This window comes from Stenella coeruleoalba, assembly GCF_951394435.1.
Source record: "Stenella coeruleoalba genome assembly, chromosome: 8".
NCBI classification, from domain to species: Eukaryota; Metazoa; Chordata; class Mammalia; order Artiodactyla; family Delphinidae; genus Stenella; species Stenella coeruleoalba.
The window spans coordinates 58,166,922-58,191,136 of record NC_137154.1 but is presented as its reverse complement, the minus strand read 5'-3'; the positions used below and the strand labels follow the sequence as shown (position 1 = coordinate 58,191,136).

General features: G+C 38.4%; 1 protein-coding gene and 1 pseudogene across 2 annotated transcripts in view; one reads left to right on the top strand and one right to left on the bottom strand.

Annotated features, from left to right (window-relative positions):
• The window catches only part of TENM4 (teneurin transmembrane protein 4), a 2,953,681-nt gene that overhangs the window by 615,946 nt on the left and 2,313,520 nt on the right, over window positions 1–24,215 (top strand). Inside the window, exon 4 of the mRNA XM_079930721.1 lies at window positions 17,538–17,676. The gene's annotated coding sequence lies outside the window, so the exon portion shown is untranslated. The remainder of the gene's footprint in view (window positions 1–17,537; window positions 17,677–24,215) is intronic.
• On the bottom strand, window positions 17,745–18,462 carry LOC307191062 (pre-mRNA-splicing regulator WTAP-like; annotated as a pseudogene). Its single transcript has one exon. The product of its transcript is annotated as a pre-mRNA-splicing regulator WTAP-like (transcript).

The window sequence follows — 24,215 nt, the reverse complement described above, 5'->3', positions numbered from 1 at the left end:
TCCACAAATTCAGCCAACTGCAGATAGCTTAGTACTGTCCATATTTATTAGAAAAAAAATCCACATACAAGTGTGGATTCAAACCCATGTTGTTCAAGGAAGGCTGGCACACCAGAAAGACAATTTGGAAGCTGGGCATTCAGTGGGAGCTGGGGTAGATAATCTCAATTTACCGGATCAGAGTGTTTGTGATGTTCCTAACATAACACAGGTGGCTAAGAAATATTCTCTTTGTTTTCCTTCCCTTTCCCATTACTCCAAATGCTTGCCACTTCCCACTACCAGAAAAATAGGAGTTATGTGAATTTTCTAATGGGTAATAGTAAATCATCCTTAATTTTGAAAGATAACTGCAGAATACTTGTGAACTCTCAGGGTGGAGACCATGTCCTCTACCTATTTTGACATTTTATTATGGCTGATGCTGTGCTCAACTCATCTTTGTTAATGAAAAAGTCTTATTTAAAAGTCTAAGAAAAGAGGCCTCAATTTCTAAATATTCTATGAAAGTATATGATCCCCCAGTTTTCTAACTGATAGAACCATCAAAGCTGTTATTTTGCATTGTTCATTGCTGCACTACTATGTGCCATTTACTCTCAACATTTAAAAAAAACATTTCTTCTGAAAACTAAGGTCAGTTCATGACTTCAATGCAACATAAAATTAGATAATGTAGGAGACGACATCTTGGGTGACTACGCTTAAATTAATGTCAAAAAACAATTAAAAGGATAATATTCTTGAAGTTAATTGTCCCTGACACCTATTAATAATACGAGCCTACATTATTGCTATACACATTCATTAACTATTAGTATTTTAAAGTATTTATCAAAACTGACTGCTACTACAGCTATAAATTAAAGCAAAATTAGTATATTTACACCTGCCTTTAATAAAACTAAAATTGATTACTTTTCTTTGTCATCAAGTCAGTTCTCTAAAGCAAGTGATATATTTATTTTTTATTTTTATTTTTTAACATCTTTATTGGGGTATAATTGTTTTACAATGGTGTGTTAGTTTCTGCTTTATAACAAAGTGAATCAGTTATACGTATACATATGTTACCATATCTCTTCCCTCTTGCGTCTCCCTCCCTCCCACCCTCCCTATCCCACCCCTCCAGGCTGTCACAAAGCACCGAGCTGATATCCCTGTGCCATGCAGCTGCTTCCCACTAGCTATCTACCTTACGTTTGTTAGTGTATATATGTCCATGCCTCTCTCTCGCCCTGTCACAGCTCACCCTTCCCCCTCCCCATATCCTCAAGTCCGTTCTCCAGTACGTCTGTGCCTTTATTCCTGTCTTACCTCTAGGTTCTTCATGACATTTCTTTTTTCTTAAATTCCATATATATGTGTTAGCATACGGTATTTGTTTTTCTCTTTCTGACTTACTTCACTCTGTATGACAGACTCTAGGTCTATCCACCTCATTATAAATAGCTCAATTTCGTTTCTTTTTATGGCTGAGTAATATTCCATTGTATATATGTGCCACATCTTCTTTATCCATTCATCCGATGATGGGCACTTAGGTTGTTTCCATCTCCTGGCTATTGTAAATAGAGCTGCAATGAACATTTTGGTACATGACTCTTTTTGAATTTTGGTTTTCTCAGGGTATATGCCCAGTAGTGGGATTACTGGGTCATATGGTAGTTCTATTTGTAGTTTTTTAAGGAACCACCATACTGTTCTCCATACTGGCTGAACCAATTCACATTCCCACCAGCAGTGCAAGAGTATTCCCTTTTCTCCACACCCTCTCCAGCATTTATTGTTTCTAGATTTTTTGATGATGGCCATTCTGACTGGTGTGAGGTGATATCTCATTGTAGTTTTGATTTGCATTTCTCTAATGATTAATGATGTTGAGCATTCTTTCATGTGTTTGTTGGCAGTCTGTATATCTTCTTTGGAGAAATGTCTATTAGGTCTTCTGCCCATTTTTGGATTGGGTTGTTTGTTTTTTCTTATTGAGCTGCATGAGCTGCTTGCAAATTTTGGAAATAAATCCTTTGTCAGTTGCTTCATTTGCAAATATGTTCTCCCATTCTGAGGGTTGTCTTTTGGGTTTGTTTATGGTTTCCTTTGCTGTGCAAAAACTTTGGAGTTTCATTAGGTCCCATTTGTTTATTTTTATTTCCATTTCTCCAAGAGGTGGGTCAAAAAGGATCTTGCTGTGATTTATGTCATAGAGTGTTCTGCCTATGTTTTCCTCTAAGAGTTTGATAGTTTCTGGCCTTACATTTAGGTCTTTAATCCATTTTGAGCTTATTTTTGTGTATGCTGTTAGGGAGTGATATAATCTCATACTTTTACATATACCTGTCCAGTTGTCTCAGCACCACTTATTGAAGAGGCTGTCCTTTCTCCACTGTACATTCCTGACACCTTTATCAAAGATAAGGTGTCCATATGTGCATGGGTTTATCTCTGGGCTTTCTGTCCTGTTCCATTGATCTATCTTTCTGTTTTTCTGCCAGTACCATACTGTCTTGATTACTGTAGCTTTGTAGTATATTCTGAAGTCAGGGAGCCTCATTCCTCCAGCTCCGTTTTTGTTCTCAAGATTGCTTTGGCTATTTGGGGTCTTTTGTGTTTCCATACAAATTGTGAAATTTTTTGTTCTAGTTCTGTGAAAAATGCCAGTGGTACTTTGATAGGGATTGCATTGAATCTATAGATTGCTTTGGGTAGTAGAGTCATTTTCACAATGTCGATTCTTCCAATCCAAGAACATGGTATATCTCTCCATCTATGTGTATCATCTTTAATTTCTTTCATCAGTGTCTCATAATTTTCTGCATACAGGTCTTTTGTCTCTTTAGGTAGGTTTATTCCGAGATATTTTATTCTTTTTGTTGCAGTGGTAAATGGGAGTGTTTTCTTGATTTCACTTTCAGATTTTTCATCATTAGTATATAGGAATGTCAGAGATTTCTGTGCATTAATTTTGTATCCTGCTGCTTTACCAAATTCATTGATTAACTCTAGTAGTTTTCTGGTAGCATCTTTAGGATTCTCTATGTATAGTATCATGTCATCTGCAAACAGTGACAGCTTTACTTCTTCTTTTCCGGTTTGGATTCCTTTTATTTCCTTTTCTTCTCTGATTGCTGTGGCTAAAACTTCCAAAACTATGTTGAATAAGAGTGGTGAGAGTGGGCTACCTTGTCTTGTTTCTGATCTTAGTGGAAATACTTTCATTTTTTCACCATTGAGGATGATGTTGGCTGTGGGCTTGTCATATATGGCCTTTATTATGTTGAGGAAAGTTCCCTCTATGCCTACTTTCTGCATGGTTTTTTATCATAAATGGGTGTTGAATTTTGTCAAAAGCTTTCTCTGCATCTATTGAGATGACCATATAGTTTTTCTCCTGCGATTTGTTAATATGGTTTATCACATTGATAGATTTGCGTATATTGAAGAATCCTTGCATTCCTGGAATAAACCTCACTTGATCATGGTGTATGGTCCTTTTAATGTGCTGTTGGATTCTGTTTGCTAGTATTTTGTTGAGGATTTTTGCATCTATGTTCATCAGTGATATTGACCTGTAGTTTTATTTCTTTGTGACATCCTTGTCTGGTTTTGGTATCAAGGTCATGGTGGCCTCGTAGAAGGAATTTGGGAGTGTTCTTCCCTCTGCTATATTTTGGAAGAGTTTGAGAAGGATAGGTGTTAGCTCTTCTCTAAATGTTTGATAGAATTTGCCTGTGAAGCCATCTGGTCCTGGGCTTTTGTCTGTTGGAAGATTTTTAATCACAGTTTCAATTTCAGTGCTTGTGATTGGTCTGTTCATATTTTCTATTTCTTCCTGATTCAGTCTTGGCAGGTTCTGCATTTCTAAGAATTTGTCCATTTCTTCTAGATTGTCCATTTTATCGGCATAGAGTTGCTTGTAGTAATCTCCAATGATCTTTTTTTTATTTCTGCAGTGTCAGCTGTTACTTCTCCTTTTTCATTTCTAATTCTATTGATTTGAGTCTTCTCCCTTTTTTTCTTGATGAGTCTGGCTAATGGTTTATCTATTTTGTTTATCTTCTCAAAGAACCAGCTTTTAGTTTTATTGATCTTTGCTATCGTTTCCTTCATTTCTTTTTCATTTATTTCTGATCTGATTTTTATGATTTCTTTCCTTCTGCTAACTTTGGGGTTTTTTTGTTCTTCTTTCTCTAATTGCTTGAGGTGCAAGGTTAGGTTGCTTATTCGAGATGTTTCCTGCTTCTTAAGGTGGGCTTGTATTGCTATAAACTTCCCTCTTAGAACTGCTTTTGCTGCATCCCGTAGGTTTTGGGTCATTGTGTCTCCATTGTCATTTGTTTCTAGGTATTTTTTTATTTCCTCTTTGCTTTCTTCAGTGATCACTTCATTATTAAGTAGTGTATTGTTTAGCCTCCATGTGTTTGTATTTTTTACAGATCTTTTCCTGTAATTGATATCTAGTCTCATGGCGTTGTGGTCGGATAAGATACTTGATACAGTTTCAATTTTCTTAAATTTATGAAGGCTTGATTTGTGACCCAAGATATGATCTATCCTGGAGAATGTTCCATGAGCACTTGAGAAAAATGTGTATTTTGTTGTTTTTGGATGGAGTGTCCTATAAATATCAATTAAGTCCATCTTGTTTAATGTATCATTTAAAGCTTGTGTTTCCTTATTTGTTTTCATTTTGGATGATCTGTCCATGGGTGAAAGTGGGGTGTTAAAGTCCCCTACTATGAATGTGTTACAGTCGATTTCCCCTTTTATGGCTGTTAGTTTTTGCCTTATGTATTGAGGTGCTCCTATGTTGGGTGCACACATATTTACAATTTTTCTATCTTCTTCTTGAATCAATCCCTTGATCGTTATGTAGTGTCCTTCTTTGTCTCTTGTAATAGTCTTTATTTTAAAGTCTATTTTGTCTGATATGAGAATTGCTACTCCAGCTTTCTTTTGGTTTCCATTTGCTTGGAATATCTTTTTCCATCCCCTTAGTTTCAGTCTGTATTTGTCTCTAGGTCTGAAGTGGGTCTCTTGTAGAGAGCATATATATGGGTCTTGTTTTTGTATCCATTCAGCCAATCTGTGTCTTTTGGTGGGAGCATTTAGTCCATTTACATTTAAGGAAATTATCGATATGTATGTTCCTATTTCCATTTTCTAAATTGTTTTGGGTTCGTTAGTATAGGTCTTTTCCTTCTCTTGTGTTTCTTGTCTAGAGAAGTTCCTTTAGCATTTGTTGTAAAGCTGGTTTGGTGGTGCTGAACTCTCTCAGCCTTTGCTTGTCTGTAAAGGTTGTAATTTCTCCATCAAATCTGAATGAGATCCTTGCTAGGTAGAGTAATCTTGGTTGCAGGTTTTTCTCCTTCATCACTTTCAGTATGTCCTGCCACTCCCTTCTGGCTTGCAGAGTCTCTGCTGAGAGATCAGCTGTTAACCTTATGGGAATTCCCTTGTGTGTTATTTGTTTTTTTTCCCTTGCTGCTTTTAATATGCTTTCTTTGTATTTAATTTTTGACAGTTTGATTAATATGTGTCTTGGCGTATTTTTCCTTGGATTTATCCTATATGGGACTCTCTGTGCTTCCTGGACTTAATTAACAATTTCCTTTCCCATATTAGGGACGTTTTCAACTATAATCTCTTCAAATATTTTCTCAGTCTCTTTCTTTTTCTCTTCTTTTTCTGGAACCCCTATAATTCGAATGTTGGTGTGTTTAATGTTGTCCCAGAGGTCTCTGATACTGTCCTCAGTTCTTTTCATTCTTTTTTCTTTATTCTTCTCTGCAGTAGTTATTTCCACTATTTTATCTTCCAGGTCACTTATCCGTTCTTCTGCCTCAGCTATTCTGCTATTGATCCCATCTAGAGTATTTTTAATTTCATTTATTGTGTTGTTCATCGTTGCTTGTTTCATCTTTATTTCTTCTAGGTTCTGGTTAAATGTTTCTTGCATTTTGTCTATTCTATTTCCATGATTTTGGATCATCTTTACTATCATTATTCTGAATCTTTTTCAGGTAGACTGCCTATTTCCTCTTCATTTGTTAGGTCTGGTGCATTTTTATCTTGCTCCTTCATCTGCTGTGTGTTTTTCTGTCTTCTCATTTTGCTTATCTTACTTTGTTTTGGGTCTCCTTTTTGCAGGTTGCATGTTCGTAGTTCCTGTTGTTTTTGATGTCTGTCTCCAGTGGCTAAGGTTGGTTCAGTGGGTTGTCTAGGCTTCCTGGTGGAGGGGACTAGTGCCTGTGTTGTGGTGGATGAGGCTGGATCTTGTCTTTCTAGTTGCCAGGTCCATGTCTGGTGGTGTGTTTTGGGGTGTCTGTGGACTTATTATGATTTTAGGCATCCTCTCTGCTAAAGGGTGGGTTTGTGTTCCTGTTTTGCTAGTTGTTTGGCATAGGTTGTCCAGCACTGTAGCTTACTGGTCGTTGAGTGAAGCTGGGTGCTGGTGTTAAGATGGAGGTCTCTGGGAGAGTTTCACTGTTTGATAGTATTTGGAGCTGGGAGGTCTCTTGTTGACCAGTGTCCTGAAGTTGGCTCTCCCACCTCAGAGGTAGAGCCCTGACTCCTGGCTGGAGCACAAAGAGCCTTTCTTCCACACAGCTTAGAATAAAAGGGAGAAAAAGTAGAGAGAATTATTAGAAGTAGGAAGAAAGAAAGAAAGAAGGGAAAGAAGGAAGGAAGAAAGAAAGAAAGAAAGAAGAAAAGAAGGAAAGAATGCAAGAAGGAAAGAAAGGAGGGAGGGATGGAGGGAGGGAGGAAGGATGGAAGGAAGGAAGGAGGGAAGGAAGGAAAAAAGACAGAAAGAAAGAAGATACAGTAAAATAAAATAAAGTATAATAAAGTTATTGAATTAAAAAATAATTATTTAGGAAAAAAAAAGGACGGATAGAACCTTAGGACAAATGGTGGAAGCAAAGCTATACAGACAAAATCTTACACAGTAGCATACAGATACACCCTCACAAAAAGAGGTAAAGGGGAAAAAATCATAAATCTTGCTCTCAAAGGCCACCTCCTCAATTTGGGATGATTCGTTGTCTAAAGGAGGGAAGGAAGGAAGGAAGGAAAGGAAGAAAGAAAGAAAAGAAAAGAAAGAAAGAAGGTAAAGTATAATAAAATTATTAAAATTAATTATTAAGAAAATTTAAAAAAAATGGACAGATAGAACCCTAGGACAAATGGTGGACGCAAAGCTATACAGACAAGATCTCACACAGAAGCATACACATACACACTCACAAAAAGCAGAAAAGGGGAAAAAATCATAGATCTTGCTCTCGAAGTCCACCTCCTCGATTGTGGATGACTCGTTGTCTATTCATGTAGTCCACAGATGCAGGGCACATCAAGTTGATTATGGAGCTTTAATCCGCTGCTTCTGAGGCTGCTGGGAGAGATTTCCCTTTCTCTTCCTTGTTCTCACAGCTCACAGGGGCTCAGCTTTGGATTTGGCACTGCCTCTGCGTGTAGGTCGCTGGAGGGCGTCTGTTTTTTCTCAGACAGGACGGGGTTAAAGGAGTCGCTGATTCGGGGGCTTTGGCGCGCTCAGGCCGGGGGGGAGGGAGGGGCACGGCGTGCGGGGCGGGCCTGCGGCGGCCGAGGCCGGCGTGACGTTGCACGAGCCTGAGGCCCGCCGTGCGTTTTCCCGGGGAAGTTGTCCGTGGATCCTGGGAACCTGGCAGTGGCGGGCTGCACAGGCTCCCCGGAAGAGAGGTGTGGATAGTGACCTGTGCTCGCACACAGGCTTCTTGGTGGCGACAGCAGCAGCTTTAGTGTCTCATGCCCGTCTCTGGGGTCCGTGCTTTTAGCCGCGGCTCGCGTTCGTCTCTGGAGCTCCTTTAAGCAGCGCTCTTAAACCCCTCTCCTCGCGCACCAGGAAACAAAGAGGTGAGAAAAAGCCTCTTGCCTCTTCGGCAGCTCCAGACTTTTCCCGGACTCCCTCCTGGCTAGCTGTGGCGCACTAGCCCCTTCAGGCTGTGTTCACACCGCCAGCCCTCTCCCTGCACTCCGTCCGAAGCCCGAGCCTCAGCTCCCAGCCCCGCCCGCCCTGGCAGGTGAGCAGACAAGCCTCTCGGCCTGGTGAGTGCTGGTCGGCGCCAATCGTCTGTGCGGGAATCTCTCCGCTTTGCCCTCCGCACCCCTCTTGCTGCGCTCTCCTCCGCGGCTTTGAAGCTTCCCCCCTCCGCCACCCGCAGTCTCCGCCCGCGAAGGGGCTTCCTAGTGTGTGGAAAGCTTTCCTCCTTCACAGCTCCCTCCCACTGGTGCAGGTGCCGTCCCTATTCTTTTGTCTCTGTTTATTCTTTTGCCCTACCCAGGTACGTGGGGAGTTTCTTGCCTTTTGGAAGGTCTGAGGTCTTCTGCCAGCATTAAGTAGATGTTCTGTAAGAGTTGTTCCACGTGTAGATGTATTTCTGGTGTATCTGTGGGCAGGAAGGTGATCTCCGCGTCTTACTCTTCCGCCATCTTCCCAGCACCCTAGCATGTGATATATTTAAAAGGGACCAAACCAAAAATCAGGAATTTTGAGTTGTAATTCCAGCTGTACCATTCACTGAGTGAGAGGCTTTAATAAATCACTTAACCTCCTTAGACCTTCAACTGCTTAACTCTGAAAAGAGAAGTTTGGAGTAGATTAATATATATGCTTATTTTTAGCTTGAAAATTCTGCAATATCTGAACATATAGTCTTGATTTTAAATTTCAGACACAAGGTGGCACTATTAGCAGTGATTTTCATTTAATCCACAGATAAAACCAGGGCAATTTTAAGATGTGTATATCAAAAAAAAATCGAAATACATCCACACACACACATACCCTCACACACACACATGCTGTCTTTGGTTGATTACCATAACGTAACATCTGGATGAAAGCTGAACAATTCAGTCAACCAACTGCTCGATACTAAGATGATTGATTGATTTTTTTTTTCATTTTCATGAGAATATTTCAGTGTTGGGTAGGCAATAAAGACATATTTGCAAAAATGTGTGCAAGATGAAGATTGATAATGCTATGATTTCAATATAACTAGGAAATCTTGAACGAGATATATCAATTTTATAGGATGAGAGGGAAGGTGTTGAAACGTGGGCAAATTGCATAACTAAGAGTTTGCTATTAAATTTAAAAGAATACTTGCTAGGATGCAATTTTCAAATAACAGTAAAGACACACGTTTTAGAAAATTGAAAAGGTGTAGCACACACAGAGATGAGAATTTAAATTCTAATCGAAACCATTTTTTTCTGAGAATTTCCAAACTCTTGCTGCCACTTCCCAAAAAACTCTCCACATGTTTTGAGGACCAAGCAACATTTTGTGGCTAAACCAATATCGTGATTTAATAGAATATTCTAGTAATAAACACATTTTTCCCTAAAAGCTGAATTTGTCCCTTCCTTGTTTGTTACGATGGTTTTCAAATTAATTCTTTCATGGTAAGTTCAAATGCAGTTTCTCCTTTTTAGTGTTTTCCCAATCCAGGTAGAATTAGTCTCCCCTTAATAATTTATAAAATTCTTAGAGTCAAAAAATACTGGAGATCTTTGCAATCCCCTAGACCACTCCTTTCATTTTACTGATGAGAAAAATGAACTCCAGAGAGAAAGCAGGAGGGCAAGAAGCACCACATCTGATCTATGATAAAGGCAGAAATATGGTTCTAGTGTTCTTTCTATCGGGTGCTGTTGTATGTCTCAGATGATAGACAGCCCTTCCTATCTAGAGTACAAATCTTATCTACCTTCTCAAACTATAAATTCCTTTTAGAAAAAAAAGTCTATTTTATTTCTCTCACACTGTCTAGCATAATATCTGGTAATATGGAGGTGCTCAAGGCATACATTTGAATAAATAAATGATTAAATCTAATGAACAGTTATAATAAACTAACATTCACTTCTTCCATATTTATTTGTGCCCACTGCAAATCTTCACTCCAGATAATTACATATTATAATGTCTTTTCATACCTCTACAAAACCATCTGTAGTGAGAAGTGAGAACTTTTAAAACTTGTTTTATTGTAAGCTACTCTGAAGTTGGTTGTAATCATAAGTTCTTTCCTATTACTCAGTGGATATCACTCAACTGATCTCAATTTAAATTGTTGCAGCTGAACAAGTAATGAATCTATGGCTCACACCATCCTTGGTTCAACAGACATTGGCTCAACAATTCTGAGAAAAGACTACCGTTTTTGAGTTATGTGGCTTCAGTCAGTGGTCTAATCTCCTTCAGTCTCAATTTCTTACCCTGTAGCAGGGATAGTGATAATTATGATCATTTCTGCACAGAGCTGTTTTCCCGAGTAAGTACACAAGTTCCAGGAACATGTGAGTCTGGCACATATGTTATTTGGAAAAAGTTGTAATTCTCTCATTATATTGGAGAAGACACGGGATAAATAAGTATACAAGAATAACTAAGATGAAGTTGCCCTGTTTTCCCAAGTGTTGGTCTAGTGTCGATAATAAGCAAATGCATATGTGATGGCCTCACTGATCTTTGGAAACAAAGTAGGGACACATAAATTGTAATGACCCATATAATTCTAGGTCTCACTCCAACCTATGAATGTAGAACTTTTTCAAAACTAAAGTTTTACCCAAGTATTCGCAGGTATTCTGGGAAGAAGTTTCATGTATGCTCATACATAACCCTCTCATGTTCTTCTGCCCCTCTCTTCTGTGGTATTCTACTTCTGAAGGTCTGTGGGAAGGAGGTTTCAGATGCCCAGGCTAACCTTCCACTGCCCTTGGCTACCAATGTCCAGTACGTCGGGGCAGGTGTCTATGCCGCAGTCAGTGCTGTCCCTTACTGCTTCTCCAGGGCAGAACCCAGTGCTTGGCATGAAGCCGGCGCTTAAAAACATTTATGCAGGGAATGAATAAGAGGTACCAAAGGCTTTCCTGGAAATCTGAACATAGTGGAGCCACATTGTGGTCAGTGCAGAAGGACGGAGGTTGGCTCTGTTCTCCCTTCACTGTCTCACTTTCAAAACTCTGGCTGGCTTTTGCTACCATGTCAGGGAGAGAGCCCCTTGTGAAAACAGCACCCTCAGCTTCTGCAGGCAAATCTTTTTTCAAAAAGACTGAAGGCAAAGATCCTATTCCTTTCAGTGGGCTTTAGGCCAATGTCTGAGAAAAGCATTGCTATTCTTTCCTTTCACCTTCCATTCTGGAACTGCTGCTTTCTCTCTCCCAACACCACTGGAATTCTCTGTATGTAGAGAAAAAAGAATTTAGTCATATTGCTCTTACTAGTTTAGTAGATATGCCTAGACATATCTAATTTCCTAACTAAATTCAAATGTTCACTGTTTATTCAGATAGATATTTCAGAAGGGAAATCAAAATTTTAAATATATTTAGAAATGAACAGAAATAATAAAAGTTTATAAAATTATGGAATACAACAATAACTGTACTCAGAGTAAAATGTATAGTTTTATGTGCCTTTTTATATGCTTTAATAAAATTATTACAAATAAACTAAAATTCAACCTGAGAAACTAGGGAACAAACAAACCAAGAAAAAAAGGGAAAAGTGTTAATAAAGGTAAAAAATTAATATATTTAAAACTAAAATGAAAAGAATGATAAAATATATTTCTATTTAAAAAAACAGAAAAATAAAGAAGCACTCAGTAAGTCAGACATAGAAAATTTTAAAAAGCAAAAATATACAATATTAGGAATAAAAATTGTGATATATAATTATAGATACAAGTGAGATTAAACAAAATTATAAGAGAATTTTATTTCTATAAATATGCCAATAAATTTGAAGTATATAAAATGGATGATTCTCTAGCAAAACATAAATTATTGAAATTGGCCCAATTACATAAAACATAAATATCAAGAGTGTTATATTTAAAAAATACAGGGCTGTAAAAGTAGTTTTAAAAAACTCCACAAGGCTATTTTTAACTTTAAAGTGGAGATGCCTATTTTACTGTGACAGCACATAGTGGTCATCAGCAACACATTTAGATATAGGTATATTAATAAGCAAATTTAAACATAAAACACTTTTCTGTGGCCAAACACCATACATAAAGTTAAGGGACAGTGACATGCTATGGAGAAAATGGAGCACATATAATAGACATAGGACTTTACCACATGTATTTTCTACAAATAAATTTTTTAGAAAGGTAAACAGCCAAATAGAAAACTGGATAGCATATATGAACCAGTAATTCAAAAAAGGAAAAATAAAATGAAATACACATGACATGAAAAGATCCTTAAACTCATAAAATTCAGGGAAATACATGCATATTTTGTCCATAAAATTTAAAATGTTGATAATATCAGTGTTGACAGGGATCTGGGAAAAGGTCATCATCAGATGGTATTAGTGAAAAGGATAGATTGGTAAGAATATTTTGGAGGATACTTTGAAGCCTCGATTGAAATTTGAAACGTCATCCCCATTCTTAGGAATTTACCACAATGATATTTTGGGCTTAAAAATATATACTGGTAAGAGAGTCATTGCAGCATTATGGTAATGTTGAAAACAGTGGGAAAGTTAAATGCCAATCAATTGACAAATGGCAATGGGTGCATGTATAGGCACTAAACTCAAAAGATATATATTATGTTTTGTCATGAAAAAAATCAAGGTGGTATATGACAAAATTCCCTTTAAAAGTATATACATATGTGTGTGAAATTTTGTCTATATAACACACATAGGCTAATATATGTGTAAATCATCAAAGCTGCAAATTTATGTATCAAACTGCTAACAATAATTATTTCTGAAGGTTGTGATAGGAGAGATGGGTAGAGGGGGACGGATTTTTCACTTTGGACTTTATATATTTCCAGAAAAAGTGATGGAATAGCACGTGGTTTTTAAAATACTTCTCTGTCGTGATTTTCTACAGTTTTCAAATTAGATGAAATATTTTCAAAACAAGTCATGGAGCTTAAGTGTTATAATAAGGAGATGAGACCCAAGCTGTGAGGGTCAGTTAGAGGAGATGCAATAAATACAGTCTGTTCCAGGGAGAAGTATGTCTTCAAGTAGAACTCTGGATATTGTGTTTCTTATGAGGCAATACAAGTCTCCTCCTTTAAATATTGTCCTGGTAGGGCTTAAGCTTCATTTGGAAACTTCACCTCTTTTAAGGTTCATTTCCCTATTGTCCAATTCACCTCTGTGTCATTCCCACGTATAAACTTGTTGCCTTTGTATGATGCATGAGGAGACCTTGTCTAATATGTTGTCTTTCACACTATGAGTTGTGACATATTCCTGGGTTGTAGAATCAGTGTAGTGGGTCTTGTCCAGCCTGTCTTAGAAAATAAAACTAGGATGGAACAGAGAGTATCATGTATAATAAGATGCCTTATTATTTCATGGAACCTTGGCTTTAGGTGTGTGTATATGTGTGGTAGATTGAGATGTAAAATGTATTTCTCATTGTGAGTCAATGACAAAATGCTTAAAAGCCACTGGTCTAAACACAAGTCTAGAAATAACCAATAGTATCAACTTGTGGATGCCTCAGCAGCTCCTGTGATCTGTCAGTTTCTTTGAGAGATGTCCAAGTCAGGACTTTATGCCAGCAAATAGCAAATTTCATTATTTAGATTTCTACCATTATAGCTAAGTGATTTCAGATATTGAAGGCTTTCCTTCTTTTTTCCATCTTGTGATGACTACTTTAAAACTGCATAGATTTTTTGAAAGGACTTACACTTTGATGTTGTGCCTGTCAAAATAAGGTACATGACAGTGTGTTAGGTAGTCCTCAAAACCATGGAAAAAACAAATTTTAAGTAAAACAAGCATAGTCACATTATGAAAGACTACAAAGGTCATATGGATTTGTAAGATAATATACAAGACTTCAAAGTTCTTTCTCTCCTGCAGTAATCACTGTGGGTGATCTGCCCTGAAATCCCAAGGGCACCCATTCAACTCTCCTGCCCTCAAGAACACTTCAGTGGAAAAGCCTGCTGTAAGCCACTGTGAGCCAGACTCATAATTAGCAAGTGACACCACTGCAGAAATTCATCGACACTTAATTGAGAAAGGAAAGAGGTCATGGAATAAGAGTTGTGAAGGTAGTAACTTCTGGCTACACTGGGCAATTTTGTTTTCAAGGAACAGAGATTCACTCAGATCATCTCAATTACTAGAGATTTATTATAGAGATAAACAGAATTAACAATAAAAATAATAACAACAGCTACAGGAATATCATGGGGAAACAAGAATAGCCTTGTACCTTAAAATGGAGCCTCACTGCCACTTAAACTGTCATTTTGGATCCAGGAAGCAAGTGATCAGGTATTTATTGTGGCCTCTGCAGAAAAGGTGACAAAGTTCTGTGTCTCTGCTTCTCTGAGCTGCCAACCAACTACCTGATCTCAGGTTGTATTTTTTTGGTTTGTGCTTTGTTGTGTCTTCTTTACCAAGTGTATATCATAGTATCTACTGTTTCTGTCTCTGCTGCCTGCCTATTTCTAACAATGACTGACTTTCTGCCTGCTCAGTTCATATTCCCAGAGAGAATTTCTGAGTGGTCTAGCTAATAAGGATACTTCCTGCCACCAGCTGAGCATGTACACACTCTGGAGCCAGATAGCCTGTTTCAAAGCCCAGCTTTACTGAGTACTGGACATTTGACCTTGGGCAACTGATTTAAATTTCTGTTCCTCAGCTTCCTTACCTATATAATGGTGTCTATCCCATAGAATGGTTGAAGAGTCGATGTGTGATAAGTACTTTTAGCTCTCATTAAGTACTGGTACTCAAGTAGAGCTTTTGCAGCAATGTTTCTCAGTTCTTGAGATAACCTATAGGAATGGCCAGTATACTGGGGCCACAATATACAGACATGATTTCCTAACTTCATATAAATAAGTATCTACTGTACGCCAAGCCCAGCAATGATGCTTTCATGCTTGTAGGGAAACACAATGAAGAAAAGCGGGGGGGGGGGGGGGGACATGGGTACTTGAGCAATGGCAGTGATAGGATCTCATTGAGGGTATAGCACTTGAGCTGTGACGCAAGTGACAGAGGAACTTGTATCAGACAGTTCTCTCTGCCAAGTTTTGTTCATCTCTCCGGTTGGCCTTCTTAGACAAGTCTAAGATCATCCTACCCTAGCCCTCTCTTGTGTGCCTAAGGCTGCTTCATGGAAACTCGCATTCTTTGCACTGATGTGGCCCAGGCCAACCACAGTGCAGCACAACTCTTCTGTGCTTTACTGCCGAAGCAGCAAGCCAGACCACCCCTTGCTGTGTCATGATTCACCCAGAAGTCAGATGCCGGTGATATGTACACTACACTCCCAAAGGCCTCCACAGTTGTCATTTTGCTTGTTTGTTTTGAATGTGTTATAGTAGAGGAAAGATGGATGGCTAGATTTTCACAAGCCCTGCCAATTAGTAGGGATTCACGTTTTTCTTTCCCATTAATAACAGCTGTTGATTACTATTTTAAACAGCACAGTGAGCCTCACTAGCAAATTCATAAATACATCTGTCTCCAATCTTTAAAATTAAGAGCCACAAAACTGACTTGGCAAAGTAGAGGGGTCTGTTTCACTACTTGTTAATCCTTTCAGCCATAAATTGGTATGAATCAATTCTATATAGTATTACCTATGAAGGTGAAGGAAATAAAAACAGGGGAACCAAGAAGAGGACTAATATTGAGGGCCTTCTATGTAATTTTTTTATATGTATTATCAGCTCTAATTCTCAAAACTATTCAATGAGATGCATATTATTACCCCCACTTTTACAGAGGAAGATAGAGGTATTTATACATGGAGATATACAACTATAAGTTGGTCAGATATGCTTTCCCCTCTATGAAGAAGTAAGGACAAGTCTTGCTAATCGGATAACTGATCACATTATAACTCCTTTCAAGGCAAACAAGAGTCTGTTCTTGGTAGCGTAGGTGGAGGGAGGGCACATTCCTTTGTATGCTTGTCTTTTCCCTTTCATCTTTTAATTTAATTTTTTTAAACCAATCCTTCAACTTGGAAAGAAAAAAAATTTCCCTTCCTGTTGAAATAAATAACAAATCTGGGGTTTTAGCTACCTGATGTTCTTTGAAATGTCAATTTCAAGGGAGAAAATTAGTGTTGGAGAGCCTGGGACTAAATTTCAACTGTGCCTTTCTAAATTGTGCATGCAAATGGACAATTAGACCTGCGATGGGTAATTGCATGCCTAAGTGAACCCTTCCACAAATAGTTTAGAAGCTGATTTTGAAGGTTGAATTTGTAGCAGTCCTTATAAATTTCCTCTCCTGCTGGAAAAACCTATGGAAGCTCATCCTTAACTATAATAAGGGAACACCTCTCTATTCCAGACACTTCCCAGCAAAAAAAAAAAAAAAAAAGTCATTTGAGGAGGTGAGAATAGAGTCATTAGTATTAGTAAGCCATTTATCCATCCAGAAATAATACTGTTAGTATTTTATCCTTACCTTTCTCAACTTATTAATATATTCCTAAAATAGTCATATATTTAATACTGTAATATACTTTTTCACATTTAATAATGTATTCTATAATGCCTATTCTTCCATAATCTTTTTATCACCTTCATGTTTTTCCATTTTAACATATCACAATGTATGGAACTGACATTCAAGTATTTCATGTTAGGTTATTTCTTAACTTGCTGTATTATAAAATACATTATTATAAAAATGCAGTGGTAAACATTAAGGCCCATTGTTTTTTACGTAATTCACTAATTATTTCTTCAAATCACTTCCCCCTCATGCAATTCTGAATAGTATCATTCTTTTTGACTCTTGTCATAATAGGTGGAAACTAACTCTTTTTTCCTTATTGTTTTCACTCATATTTTATTTTTATTATTATTATTATTTTTGCCTGTTGAATGGAATGGGGATTTAATAAATTGCACTACTGAAAAAAATAAAGCAGTAAGTCTCATCACAGCTAATATCCTTATACAATCTAGTTGTGAAATGAATGTTTATAATGCTTCAAACAGTTTAGACCTGAAGTTTGATACCACACCTTCATTATTTGTACATTCCTCAATAAGATTATCTACAGTATTAGCAACCATTCAAAGAACAAACCATTGAGTAAAACCACATTGATTTAAGGCTCAATCAAGTAATATGGAGCCCCAAACTAAATGGTTAAATGTATGAACTACTTGTACTGACATCTATTATTTGATTCTCTCATGACTATTAAGTTGGTTCTTAGCAAATAAACCCTTTAAAGGCAAAATTCATCTCATTTGAGTTTGACCCAGAAGTTCAACAACAATCACGAAGTCCACAGTCTTATTGGCAAAACTGATATACAGTGTCTCTAAGTCACTATGCTCAAGGTTAAGAGCGATGCATATTCCATCTTTACATTTACTGGAATTTTACATGTTCAGTTCATGATTTTAAATCTCTAGGTTTTCATTCCTCCAAACTGTCTGAAGACACAGAGTGCCACAGACTTAAGACTTCTGTTTCTCCCTCTATTTTCTTCAAACAGAAACACTTCTCAAGTGTCTACATGTCCCAGAAGGGGAATTTTTCGGAGGTGGCCCCTTCTTCGGAATAGTCCGACGCCATCAGGCCTCTGAAGAAAGGGGAGGGGGAAGAGAAAAAAGCTGAAACACAAGGTTCATCTGGTAAGTTTTACATTAACCATTACAAGCTGGATAGTATAAGAATGTGGCTTTTTGGCTCAAAAAGTCTGAGTCTTGGTGTGGAAACGAGTACTTGGCTGTCCCACCACAGCTTTCTTGTAGTGGGACTGTCAGGGGAGTCTTGACTGGGGAGTATGACTTGTTTACCTATCAGGCGTAAACTTCCAGGCCCTCAGTTCATTTTGGGCTTGTTCCAGTTTGCCTTTAGTCTGTTCCAGTTCACCTTTCATTTTTAGGAAAAACAAGTTGATCGCTGGGTCTACTATTGTTGATCTCAGTTGGGCAACGCTAGGCACTGGACTTGCTTGAGGTACTGGATTTGAGAAGTACACTCTTGCAGCTCTTGCTCCTTGGTTGCTAGTCGCATTACAAGAGTGTTTTCCCTGCGTGCAGACTCTTGCTGTTGCTGCTTTCGTTTTTCTTCAGATTCCCTTAAGCCAGTTACATCATTAGAGTTAAGATCTGCGTACCTGCCCTCCAAAGCTTGCACATGTGCTTCATATTGTTTCCACCTGAGAATTAATTCATCTCGTGCCATACTTTGGAGTCTGTTTCACTCAGTCGAACCTTTTTAGGAAGAGGTTCCTCGTTGGTCATCTTGAATCCTCTCCTGACGGAGGCCGCGCCGGCGCCGCCCAGTCACATAGGCTGACCCCGCGCTACCCGCTCGCTGCCCGGGCCGCCCGACCCCGCTGCCGCCGGCCCCCGCGCTCCTCCTCCCGCCACAGCCCCGGCTCTCCCCTTTATTTGCAGGTCTCGCTGCCACAAAATGGCACTGAGGGAGGATCATTCATATTTTAGGTTGTGGTCAACGGCTTGCAAAGGCCAGTCTTTCTTCCCCAGCTCAGCACTTATGTGAATGATCTTCCTGTCCTTTAAAGGGCGCTTTCCCTCTTTTTTCCAGCAAGATCCATTCACTCCCTGTAAAATTACTATGCCATGGAACACAGTAGAAAATGCTAATCTTCCTCATTCTCTGCCAAGTAAAGCAGTGTGATATAACATACATTCAATAATTTATTTAATTATGTATGCTTTCTTTCATATCTACTTAAATCACAAAACATGAATTAAATTTCCTTGGAGATTCAGGAAAAATCAAGAAGTAGTAGTCTTTGAATAAGGTATCTTCCTAACTTCGTACCTTCCTTTCTCCCTTCCTCCCTCCCTCCCTCCCTCCCTCCCTCCCTTCCTTCCTTCCTTCTTTCCTTCCATCCATATCCTTCATTATAGATATTCATATATCCTCTCAAGTAGGATACATGCTACAATATACTCAGTGAAATAACTACACATGTTTAGTTTATAGCAGTTTTAATGTCAGTGATGAAAATTGTAATAGTAATTTAATTTCACAAAGAGCTGTGGTCATAGGCTAGATGATATGAGTGTCACAGGAAGGTCTCTTGATACACATGGGCTTAAAAAAATATGGCTGCAAAGAGTTAATATCCCACATGTTTAGAAAAAAGACTAATCTATCCACTTTGAAAGATATTTAACCTGGCTGAACTGTATTAGCATATGAAAAAATTAAAATTGAAAAAAAACTTAAGACAACAGTCTTAACACTGGATAAACACAACTATTTTATGAGAATTCCAGGGAAAAAGAAATGGCCTATTATGATCATTTTGGTGGAAGCAGCAGGAATCAAAGCTCATCAACTATGGAATTTTAAATCAAAATGATTGTTTCATGATACGATAACCCTGTCCATATATATTAATGTTTTATAGACCACCAGAGGATTATGTGCTTTGAAAAGCTATATTGATAGTGAATTAATTTACCTCAGTGATGGAAAATTAATGATTATTGGCAAGACACTCCTTAAATTGAGTTATCCTATTACATAAAATACTATATAAATGTTTTGTCAGGTTGTTGGGTGGCTTATTTGTTTTGTTTTGATTTTTAACCTTTCAAGAGTTTTACATTTACCATAGGAATATCTCATTTAACTAATGGCATATAAATATATACCTTAAAAACTAACTGCTACTGATTTTGAACAAATATATTTGAAAATTGTACCTCTCATATTGTTGTATAAAATTCATTTCATTCTTCATGCCATTATTTATTTTTTATTTTTTACAATCACTTCTAATGAGCATTTTCTATGCAGAGGAGAAGTATGTTACAAAGTATACCATGTTCTTTAAATATAAGTAATAAGTATCCCATATCAGTCTCTCTTTCTGAATTACCACTCTCGAGCTATACCAGAATTCTTTCAATTCTTAACTTGTGCCAAGTTCACTTACACTTCAGGAACTTTTACCCACCCTTCCTTCTGCCACCATTCTTTACTAAATTATTTTTTTAATTTATTATTTTTCCAGAAGACCCTGATGTCCTAGTCTAAGTTTGGTTTTCCACTTGTGAACTTCCATAAGTGCTGTATCTTCTGTACTATACAATTTAGCATTCTGTATTACTCGCTGCTCAACTGTGAGATTCCTGAAAACAAGGGTATTATCTCTCGTTTGTCCTTGCATCTTCAGTCTCAAGAAGTGTCTGGCAGAAAGAAAGGAATAAATAAATATTTAATGGATAGTCAGATTGATGAATGGATGGATAGGTGAAACAGTTATATGAGAAAACAGGGCACATTTGGGAATTCTTAGGGAGCAGTGAAAAAAATGTTGTAAGCACAGTCGATTCTCATCATTTGCAGTGTTTTTGTTTTGAGAAGTTGCCGCCACACTGAATTAGTGAATACAGAATCATTGCTCCTAGGAGAGACATAAGGATAGGTTCCTATGAGCATCTGGTCACCACATTTTTGTCCACTGATCAATATGTAACTTTATATTATGTGTGTCTCTGTTTAAAGACCTTATTAAGCGTATATTGTTGATTTATTAACATCAAGCTCATGGCTAACAACACTATAACTAATGCCTGAGTGAAACTTACCTACAACATGTATTTTCTCCATAAGGCACATAACAGCCTTCTTGCACTTAGGAGCACTAAAGAACACTTCAGCACTATGCTTGGGAGCCATTTTAAACAGCAAAATCACCAAAAAAAGCACAACAATGCAAAAAATGTGACACTAAATAGCCTGCAAAATAATCACTTTTTTCCAATATGAGAGCTGAAACAGGAAAGTAAAGGATTGCCTTATTCCACCTTGGCTGGCAACATGTGCGTCAGGCAATGCAATTTTTTTGTTGTCCTGCATACGTACGTGTCCCTGAATGCCTGTGAAAGTGCTATGAGTATTGATTTTGAAGTTACAAATTAATTTGAAAATGTGGAATATGCAAATAATGAAGCTTGACTGTGTTCGGTGCTAGTGAAAAAATATGGCTTCTGTTATCCAAGAAGATGGGAAACAATCAAATAACTATAAGACAAAGCAAACATAAAGATGCACAAAGAAAGTGTTCAAGGAGTTTGGAATAAGTGGGCATAACTGTAATCAGATGAGACTTCATAGTGAAAGTGGCCTTTAATCTATACATAGAAGGATAAGTAGAATTTTAAAAGAAGGATATAAAGTAAAGAAAAATCTGGATGAAAAGACATGGCTTTGGGAAATGAATGAATGTTCGATAATGCTTAGAAAACCCAGTTAAAAAAATGATTGTAATAGGCCATCAGGTGGATAGACTAAACCAATAATAGTAAGTGTAAAAAATGCTAAGATAGAGATGAAAGTAAAATAGCAACAGAATAAGCTAATTAAATGGATCTAGGAATGTTATCCACGATTGTATCAGTTTTCTACTGCTGTACAACAAATTACCACAGATTGAGCAATTTAAAAACAGCATACATTTATTATCCCACAGTTTCCATGGGTCAGGAGCCCAGGCAGAGATTGAGGCTGAGTCCTTGGGCCAGGATCTCACAAGGCTGCAAACAAGGTTTGGCTGGGTTGCATTCCTCTCTGGAGCTCAGAGTTCCCTTCCAAGATCATGTGGCTGTTGGCAACTTTAGCTGCTTGAGTTTGTAGGACTGAGGACCCCATTTTCTTGCTTGCTGTCAGCCTGGGGCTGCGCTCAGTCCCAACATCCGGGCCACACACCTCAAGGGAAGCTCACCTCTTCAAGTCAAACAGGACGATCTCTCTTGTTCTAAATTTATCCCTTCATACAAGGACTAAATTCTCTATTACACAGTTCACCTGGTTAGGTCAGGCCCACCCAGGATAATCTCCTTTTGATGAACTCAAATGACTGTAATTACATCTGCAAAATCCCTTCACTTTTGCCATATAATGTAACCTAATCACAAAAGAGACATCCCATCATAATCACAAGTCCCATCCACACTCAGGGGAAGAGAATTATATAGGGTACAGGACTCCTGGGGGCAAACTTATAATGCTGCCAAGCATAAGGGTACATTGAGTTCATGCATGTATGATCCCTCCTCCATTTTTTTAAATTACTATTACTAGTCAATCACAACTTGCCCAGATCTAGCAGTTCCTTTTTTTTTTTTTTTTTTTTTGCGGTACGTGGGCCTCCCACTGTTGTGGCCTCTCCCGTTGCGGAGCACAGGCTCCGGACGTGCAGGCTCAGCGGCCATGGCTCACGGGCCCAGCCGCTCCGCGGCATGTGGGATCTTCCCGGACCGGGGCACGAACCCACGTCCCCTGCATCGGCAGGCGGACTCTCAACCACTGCGCCACCAGGGAAGCCGTAGCAGTTCCATCTTTGAACTTACTAAAACAGGGGAATCCCAAAGAAGAAACTTTGTGTCCCTGGGTTCAAACTTGGTTGAAGCTCAGTTTGGGATCTCAGTTAGGACCAAAGTGATCTGCGTAAGAAAGAGAGAGAAGGCCCTAAGGAGAGGTCCAAGGGTAGGGAGAGGAAGAAAACATTTCTGCAGTGCTGTGAGCAGGGGCAAGATCGAGAGGTATGCCCAGAGACAGAGAGAAAGGGAACACGTGAGACAGCCATGGAGGATGAGAAGCTTTGGAAGAGTTGGCATGTTGAAAGGAGATTTTCAAAGCTGCTTGGATTTTGTGTTTCAAAAAGTAGCTACTCCTAGGGCTTCCCTGGTGGCGCAATGGTTGAGAGTCCGCCTGCCGATGCAGGGGACACGGGTTTGTGCCCCGGTCCAGGAAGATCCCACATGCCGCGGAGCGGCTGGGCCCGTGAGCCATGGCCGCTGAGCCTGCGCGTCCGGGGCCTGTGCTCCGCAACGGGAGAGGCCACAACAGTGAGAGGCCCACGTACCGCAAAAAAAAAAAAAAAAAAAAAAAAAAGCAGTTACTCCTGCTTCTTTGCCTCCCAGTGCCTTCAGTAAAATTTTGCTCTGTTTGTCCTTGTTTTAGAATTGGACTAATGTCCAGGATTTATTTGTTGTTATTTTGCTTTGATTTTTGAGAAAATGTCTAAAATTTGCTAAAAGTTTGACACTGTAAAAGATATATTATGACAGGCTAAGAGGCTGTACACTATGTATAAAATAGATAACTAATAAGAACCTGCTGTATAGCACAGGAAACTCTACTTCATTTCACTGTACAGTAGAAACTAACACAACATTGTAAAACAGCTATACCCCAGTTAAAAAAAAAAGAAGAAAAAGAGGTTGTTGGATACCCCGTGCTCGCTCTCTCTCTCTCTCTCTCTCACTTTCTCTCATCTTCCTCTTCTTGCTGCCCAGGAACCACTCCTTCAGGCTTTCTTTCTCTTTTTAATGTATATCTAAATCTGATTAGGATAGTTCTCCCAGCTAAGATCTTCCAATGGTTTCTTACAGCACATAGAATGAAATCCAAACTCTTGCTTTGGATTAGAAACACCTGGATTCTGAAGAGTGGTATTTGGCCACCAATTTGACATTATCTGGTACTATCCTTCCTTCTCTGTTCACTCTGCTCGACCTCTCCCTGTTTCTTGAACATGGCAAACTTATTCCTGCTCTATCAGCTCCATACTAGTTTCGTCTGCATGGTTAACTTCATCATGTAGTTCAGATCACAGATTAAATATGATCTCCCCAGAGAGGCCTTTCTTAAAATCGCTATCTAACAGAGCCAGCTTTCTATTAAAGCATTCTGTTTTAATCATCTAACTAGAACTTACCACCATCCGATATTGTCTTATTTATTTGTTTATTATCTGTCTTCTGTCCTCTCACTCCTGCCCTGGGACAGGCCATGGGTTCTGCAAGGTCAGGCAGTGTCTCCACTGATATCCAGTCTATCGCCAGTAATTAGAATGTGCCTGACACATAGCAGATGCTTTATAATTACTTGTTACTAAATGAATTCATAAGAGATTAGAATGTATTGGGGGTTATCTGTCAACATTTAACACGGTGCATTCGGAAATAATTAGAGAAAGTTGAGTCCAATTGACACTTGGTAAAGAGAAAATAGCACTGGGCTGATCTTTGAGATATGGGGCTTTTAATCTTGTGTCTGCCACTAACTTGCTGTTTGATCTTGGACAAGGACAAGGGAGGCCTTTCAGAATTGGAGTAAAAAAGACAAGAATACTTATGGAAATTTCTGTATACCAAATCTGTTAAATATTAGTAACACA